The sequence below is a fragment of the Solenopsis invicta genome, chromosome 9 (genome assembly GCF_016802725.1).
Source record: "Solenopsis invicta isolate M01_SB chromosome 9, UNIL_Sinv_3.0, whole genome shotgun sequence".
Lineage (NCBI taxonomy): Eukaryota > Metazoa > Arthropoda > Insecta > Hymenoptera > Formicidae > Solenopsis > Solenopsis invicta.
In genome coordinates this window covers 15,748,776-15,757,651 of record NC_052672.1, presented here as the reverse complement: position 1 = coordinate 15,757,651, position 8,876 = coordinate 15,748,776, and positions in this window count along the sequence as shown.

The following is an 8,876-nucleotide window of genomic DNA, read 5'->3' as shown; positions in this document are numbered from 1 at the left end:
TCTTCCCATCGGACAGATCTCTTCTCGTTGAAGAAGACAACGCGGCTAAAGACATGGAAGAAGAAGGGACGCATCTGCGATTCGCTTGAGAATTTAACTTCATTTGAGTTGGAAAAGCGATTAAATACCGTTTTGTCTGATTATCCACCAGGTTTTCCCAGATTCGAAATTCGTTAATCTCCTTTTACACGATAATCGTTTTCCTAATTAGTGTAAGAATGACTGACAGTTATATAGAAGTTTTGTTTCTAAAACTTAAACTGCGATTTTAAAAGGGATTCTTTAAGACAGATTTTAAAGAGCTTAGAAGCGAAATGATTCTTCTTAAATATAAAATAATGAAGTCTATTAATAGTTACTTCATGTTTAAACATAAAGCATTTAATTAAATATTAATGTTAATCAAGATAATTTCATTAAGATTAATATATTTATATAAGTTACAGAATTGCAGATGTAGAATTGAATAAATTATACATGTAATTATAAACACTGAATTTGTATCAATGTATACAAAGCAGCTTCATTACAAATATATTTGTATAAATTAAGGATACATTTGCGTAAGTACATTCAGCATATTGAACAATTTATTTTTCATTGCTTTTGATGCAATTCAAGAGTTAAATCAAGCTTCAACGATTATTCTCGGAGCTAGCTGTGAGACTCGTCAAGGTCTATATAAATTTTATCCGAACGTCAACATAGTACCTCATCCTTAGAGCGATCTACCCAGACGGCGGATAATCCGGCTTTGCGCGATCGGTCCGTAGCTGAAACGATTTGGATACCGGACGTGAAAACCGCATTCCGGATAATAACTAGCTGCTTATCAAGCATCTAAGACGATTTCGAGATCCTGCATCTACCAAAGATCTGGACCAAAATCGAAGATCCGCCGAAATTTAGTTTGGCTCAATGTTATCTCTGTGGGTACTCGATTCTGCCTTATCCATTGACTTCTATCAAAACTGCTGTTTGGAGAAGGAGAATTGTTTGCTTGTAAGATTATACACGCGATTATACGCATTCATTTATTATTCAGATTTGCTATAAGATAGTATTAGAGGAATTAAGATAATGAAATGTATAAATGCAAGCCCAACTCGTGAATAAGAGATCAGTATTGCTGATAAATTAGTGTTTTTGCAGAACTTTTATTTTAGATAACTTTTTATTCCAGATTCCAGGTACAGATACATAACAATCGAATTACCATTGGCTTGTTAATTGCTATCTTTAGCTGTTTTAGAAAAAATTAATTCTAGAAATAAGTAGTGTCTTTGCATGTGTGCCAACTCAAATCATTTTCGAAATCTTTTGACTTTTGTGTAAAGAGCAAAAATATATCGAAAAACTATGCTGACCTCGGACGGAAAACATAAAAAAATATAAGTAGCAAAGCACTCACATATAGTAAATACGAGTAGGTCCAATATAAAAATAAAATAAGAATTCCTATGTTCCGGAAAATATTGGAAGCAGCTTTGTTACAAGACCACATTCCTAGTTATCAATGGACGTTTATCCGTCTTTTACCACATTCTGAAGAGTTCCTAAGATATGTTTTTTTTATTATAAAAAGTTCTTAGAAGATTCCTACGCTTCTTTTTTTTCCCTTGTCATAAAACACATGAATTTAATTCTTCTTTTAATTTTTTCTATTATTTTTCTAAATATGTTGCACGTTTTGTTGCATTTATTTAATTGTTTCTTTTATTATTATCTATAAAACTTTTAATTACCAAGTTGTACTATACAAGACAATAATCTCCGTAATTATGATTCTATCTACCCGTATTCCCATCAATTCATTTTTCAGTCTATTCATTATCATAATGATTCATTACATAACACACAAGTACTTATAAGATTCAAATTATAGCAACGCTCAATAGGAAAATTAATTGTACACATTAAATTTTATATTTGTTCTTTAAATAAATATTTGATAAAATAATTACATATTTCGAAAAAACTTTACTTTACAACTAGTAACGTTTTAATCGTAAATAATCATGGTCGTAAAAAAAGCTGTCTTAAATACTGTCTATATAAAATTATTATACATCATAAGTTGTATCACACAACAGCCAATAATGAAACGGAATAATAATTTTCATTGGCGCTATTATACCAGCAAACATCGTAATCGTAAGAGTTAAAGTTGATTCGACTTCTCCTAGGCGGTTTTGTTAGGCTTTTATAAGGCTCCTTTGACACAACGCTTGCAAAAATGTGTGCTACGATCGCACGATACTTATCTTGTCTCTTTGTTCCCGTTAATGCGCGTTTAGTCTGTGTGTTTCAAAGCACAAATTTCATTTACATTTCTCAATTAAATCGTAATTACAAATATAACATAAAAAATATAAAATTAACTCAAAATCTATTAAATTGAATCATAACTTTCCTAATTTCAATTAAGTTTTCCAAAAACGCGGGTATAAGACCTCAACACATATTTAAGAGTATTCAATTTTCTTTACATTAAAAAAAAAATTTTTTATGCATATTATTTCATTCTGCAATTCAGAAGTTGTTCATGTAAATATCCGGGCATTTTTACAATAGTAAGAACATATATGTATATATATATATATATATATCCAAAGAAAAGTATTTAAAAAAATCTCACTATGAAACGAATAACCGGTTGTTAGTACAAAAAGTTTCAGGGCAATTAATTGTTAATAAGGGACGTATGTTCGATTTCCCGAAACGCCTGAAAAAAAGAATTCGCAAGAAAAATAATTTGCGTTTTCACACGCCTCGTGAATTTCGTTTAATTAATTGCCGCGCGGTACTACCACTATCACCCTCTTTCATATCTCATTGCGACCTACTCTTCCCTCATCAGCCAACCAGACTGAAAATAATCGGATGACAGCCGCGTCTACGTTTGTCTTTCGTCGATTAATTAATATTTCAACCAACATCAACTCGGATCCTCATTCACGTAACGTAGTACGACCAGTTGAAGTAACATCAAAGCCGGATTCACCCTATCACACTCGAACTCAATTTCATTAACCGTAAGCATCTCGTTTCTCCCGCAATCTGTATGAGATATTCGCGCGGGTATGTATAATTTCAAAAATATTAGCGAGGAATTATTCAATACAGTTCAATTTAGCCGCAAAAATGTATTAAATGATAATTATAAATCTTTACTCTATAAGTATAAGTAATGTTTTTTCAAAATATAAATAAATGATTTCTGTAATAAAAGCAGATAATCTGCAAATGTTACTTTATGTAATCGTCACTATTAAATTTTATAAATGTGCTGATTATTAATAAAAACGAATAATCTCACAGAAGTACTACTGGCAGAAATATATGCTTATATATTTCGCTGCGTTGACACATTAATATGTAAAATAACATAAAATATGTCATCGTTTCCGGTTGCGCTTAATAGACGTAAATTTTACGTCATTTCAGTAGCAGCGTTTCATCATTATGTGTGAGAGGGCTTTTAACAAAATGTATCATATATAAAACTCAAGTAGGGATAAACGATAAACCATATTTTGTATTCACCCTTCGGTGAGTTTCCGTCGTTATAAAAAAGTAAAGAAATTTCACTGTGACTCGCTTATTTGCCAAGAATGACGACAAAATCCGCACACACGAGCGCATCGGTGCGTTTTAGGGACATTCAAGGGGGGTAGGGACGAGGGGGTAACCAGCAGCGCGTACGCGAGGAAAAGGCCGTGGATGCTGAGGAGCTGCATACACGAATATTTACGTACATACAGGCAGTCGTGTATACTCGCGCCATACTTTTGCGAAATATAAAAAGAGATTGCATGGCTGATTTATGTAAATACCTTTGGCCCGCGAATAAACGAGTTCTTGCCGAACCGAAGAGGAAGGCGGAAGGATAGGAATCTTTTCGGGAGAGAGAGCTGGGCAAGGCAGCCGAAGAGGGTTGGCACAGGCGGGTACGGCAAAGGCTTACGGTAGGAGGTGTGGAACGCCCGACGGGCGCGTTCGGGGAGTAAATATTTTTCGACGCCGTCACTCGCGGGGATTCGCGAGAGAGTTTATCGTATTTCGCGCCCAGCTGCCTCGCGAGAGCCTCAGAAGAAGCTTGCCAAGGCGAAGGCACGACGAACGGATGGAGATACAACGAAAGACGAGAGAGGGAGAGAGAGGCGAGGACCGAGTTGGTTCAGCGTAGCCAGGGTGTGTACGCTCATCCGGACAAGCGTATTTTGCCGTCGGAAGTCACGACCTACTCAATTTGCGAGTAGACTGCTTATATGCATACCACCATGCTGGCGAAGTTTAAATAATCTCGACGTTCTGCGCCGGGGAATGCGAGCATTATGTAACGTGAATATTTAGAGCGAGATAAGTGTGTTCATCATGTTCCTGAATTGATAAAGGAAGAAATGATAATTTAACATCATTTTGATACACGTTTATATAGTAGCTCTGAAAAGAGTTTGGATTATGAGAGAGTTATGAAATGTGTGTCATAGACAATCTCTGTGAAAATATTCTGAAAATTGTCGTAAAGTAATCTTTTTAAATGAATTAATTTAAACACATTATTTGTCATAAAAAAATACTACTTATAATTATATTGCACTCCTATAAGAAAAGTGACACAAGTCAGAAATATAAAATTATTCAGTAGAGAAAGAGAAGCCAAAATTGCGTATTTTAAAATTAATTAAGTCAATTATCAATTTTGTAACATTAAAGTATTTACACATGCTCGTTATTGACCTTTCTCTCATGTACGTTTGTCTTTGCTACAATCGAGCTGGAAAAATTAACATTTATTAATTCTTAATTTAAATCATAATTTAAATTTCCTAAATAGATAAAATAAAAGATTTCTGTGGTTGAAAATTAAACTACCACGCATGCAGCACCAAATTTAACGATTAATATAAATCCATTTCCTCTCTATTACGGGGAAGCATTATGATGGTAGTCAGTCACTCGTTGTGCTTCCACATCTCTCCGCGTCTCTCGCGGAGACATAACAAAAACATTCATCGCGCAAAGCTAACATTCGCAATATCACGACGTCACTCACTCATTTCGCGCGATTGCAGAACACAATTGATTAACCAGTTTGCGAATCGCGAGCGCATCATCGGCAAAAGGGTAAGAGAGCACGACGTTTACATGGAAACGTCCTTACGCGCTCGTAGTAATTACAGAGGGCGAGACGAAAGCATCGGTCGTTCCGCGCGCCGCCGCCGCCGCCGATTGCTGCGTGTACGTACGACGTCTGTGTAAACGTGTCGTCGCGCCGCGCAGCATCCGTTTGTTAACATAATGCATCGAGCAGACGTCTCTTTGATGCGAGGAATGTGTTCCTAAGTGACGAACTGCACCGGATACGAAATATCATCCGTAGGCGGTACCTGGCTCGCGGCATCGTTTTGAGCAATCTTGCGTACGGATGTGAGCACGACCTCGGTAATGCCTGACATCGGTGATTACGCAACAAAGTCGTCGGTTACGCGTCGCCTCGAGCCGGTTTTCCGCCTGACGCAAGGTAGACCTTCCCGCTATTAACGTGTAACCTGTAACGAAGGCACAAAACGGACAAGCGATGTGCCACCGTGCCGCGTCACGCTACCTGGCCCGCACAATTCGCCCAAAACCGCGGCTAATAACGCTTGCGCTCCCGGGATATTCGGAAATCGTTTGATGTCATGCACGATCGCGCGCCTGAGTGCCTGGAATTACATGTAACGCGATTGTGGTAAATTTACGGCATGTCGTAACAGTGACCCACACGTATGTCCGTGAAAGAAAATTTAACCTCGGCGTAAACGCGCGAGGAGCGTGTGCGTACTCGCGAGGCGCGCGAGCTACGAAATAATTTCCGCCGCGTAATTTATGTATACGCGGAGACATGTATTACGCGTCGACGATATTTTAATTCGTAATCGGAGATACCGTCTGTGCGATATTTGCATCACGTTATTACGAGACGCGTGCAATTTGATTATGGTATATGCCGCAGTGTTGCGAGCAGCTGTCTATGTAAGGACGACGCATTTGACGTTCCTGATGTATACATACGGCGCCGAATATATTCCGCGGCGCTATTACAGCGCTGAAATTACATTATCACCAGGACTGCCTGCATATATGCTTACCGACATTCGATGCTCGTCGACTGTTTGCTAATCGATTTCGTCGCGAATTCGCGGGGCGAATCAATCGAGAGTCGTGCATATCGGATATACGCGTCGCAACATATGTTGTACATACCTGTCGCGCGAGAAATACAACTTCCACTTTCCCAGACGACACGTCAAGTTTTCCCTTATGCAAACTTTTGTCTTGAATTTTTCTCGCGTCGGTGAAGGATTCGTAAATTAAAGGAATTCGTCACGCGAACGCACCGTTTGTTGATTCGTAGGGAAAATAAGTTCAATGTAAAATGCAGATGAACGCTATTTAATATCTTGCAAAAAATTTTTTAAATTAATAAAATATAGAAAAAGTTTAAAAAGAAATTATGCGCTTAATTTCATTTGAATCGAGCAATTTAACTCGAGAAAAAGGTACATGCTACAATAGTATTTCTCGAGTTAACTTGGTTCAACCTACGCCCACAGAAAAGATTTCTGGATTCAATGCTATTATTCTTCTATATATATGTATATCATAAATAAGCTCGAATTTATATGTGTTATTTTTGTTTCAAAATAAGTGTCAATCTTATTTAATTCGGAGTTAAATAGGAATTAGAGGCTTTATCTTAATATTGCACAAAGTTGCAATAAGATTAAGTACACAAGAAATATTTTGGTTACTAAAAGTCTTTTCTGAGAGAGCAGCTACATCCCCTCCTCCCTCATTCGCAATCGATGTTCAGCAGGTTGTCATTAGTCTTTTGGTCAGCCATTATCGTGCTTTAAAGCTCACTTTTGCGCTATATTTCCTTTCAATATCCCAGCGTGATCCTGGCCATGGAATAATTAGATCAGTCTTACGCCTGGAGCAGATGGAAGAAGTCAATATTGCGACCGGAGTGAAATGAGAAGGGGCCAGGAAAACGGGAGAGGGAGAATTATCTCTCTTGTGCCGCGTGAAAAAGACTTAATCACATTTCAGCACAGCAAAGTCCTCCTTTTTTCGCGTCCACCTTTTCCATTAACTAATAACGGCCCCAGCGCGGGTGGACGGCCCCGGAAAATAATTTGCGAAGTATTATAAAAATATCACGGCTCTCTCCTTGGGCGATGGTAACGCAAAGTTTCGATGAAAGACGCGCACAAAGTTATGATTGGAAATTAACGTTGCTCTAATTACAGAGAATCTCTTGAATGTCGCTTCGGACGACGTCGTTTAATTGATCAAAGTTCGACGCTGACGACACGGAAGCTTTTACGATTCCAGATAACCACGTTTGAGAAAATACAATGTGTGTTCTTTCTCCTCGTTAAATTTTGTATGCAAGAAGTATAAAACACAGTAAAGCGGAATGACAATTTTATATAAACAAATGTAATATCAGCACGGTAATGCATCTATTAAAGAAAACAACGATAGGAACAAATATTGTACTTTAAACAGTACATAAAGCATTTGAAGAAAACGACACGATGAGGACTTTAATATCCTATTTCCAGGCGGGGGTAATGTCGCTTCCACAAATGGAGCGTTGGCTGTGTTATCTCGCGGAGGATTGCGGATGCTTTGAAAAATCGGAGTATCCTCAGCAGGAAAATCGCTTCGCCAAACTACCGCGGCAAGCCACAAATCGTGGAAGATACCGAGCCAGACCCTTCTGCTTGCCTGCCTGCCTGCCTGCCTGCCTGCCTGCCTGCCTGCCTGCCGGCACACACACCGCTGAGAAGAGGATACGAAAGTTTCTTCCGCAAAGAAAGTTTTGAATATTCAATACTCGTATCCCTCCTCCCAGCCGGCGAGCGAGACCGCGGAGTGAGAGGGACGGTTGCGGGTGCACGGAGAGCAATTTCATTTCTCCTATTTCCTTCTTCTCTGCGTGTTATTCGTAGAAAGCGTTTGTAGGTGCAGCCTACGGGGGAGGGGGAGAGAGGCAGTTGGAAAGGAGCGAGAGAGAGGGTGATCGCACGGTATTTTCTATTGGCGATGCGTCTGGCATTCTGCGCGACCCCATCCTATTCCACCGCCTTCATCGCGATCTCGCGGAGACAGTTCTCGGGCCCCTACAAATTCTCCCGCGAGAGATGTCGAGGAGGCACCCAGGAGGGTTAGATGTTTTCGATGAATCGATTCGAGGGCACTTCCGCTATGCAAACTCCCTTTCCGCCGGCAAATGCTACGCCTGGTGCACATTCCGCCCCTTGGACTATTTCTCTGGAAACCAACCCCCTGCAGGCTTGCTCCCCCCCCCCGATCTCTCTTTCCCTCGATTTCTGCCGTCGGAGTTAAGGCTGCACTCTTGCGAGTCCTTCGTCCAGCAGTCACACTGGACGCCGTCGTGCATCGCCCGTCGAAAGGAGGAAGTTCCGGTAACGAGGTTGATTCCGGGCTCTGCGATGGTATTCCCTGGGCGCATGATCTCGTGGAATCTTGTTTAGAAAGTGTGCGATCGAATGGAAACTCTTTTTCACTAGCATCACTGGCATATACCACGGAAAGAAATGTCGCGCGATGAAAACATAGTCGAATGGACGCGAATTCTACGCGAATCACGCGCGTATCAAAGTTTGTTCGACACGTCGGCTGCGTATATATCTTGAATAACATTGCTACAAAGATTCTTTTTAACTTCAGAAATGCTTTCTTCGCATTGATATATTCTTTAAAACTGTTTTTTTTGTCCAGACTTTTTTCTGCATTGAATTGAATTTATTAAAGTAATAGCTCTCATCCATTAAACTTACTCGGTTGAAAATTCT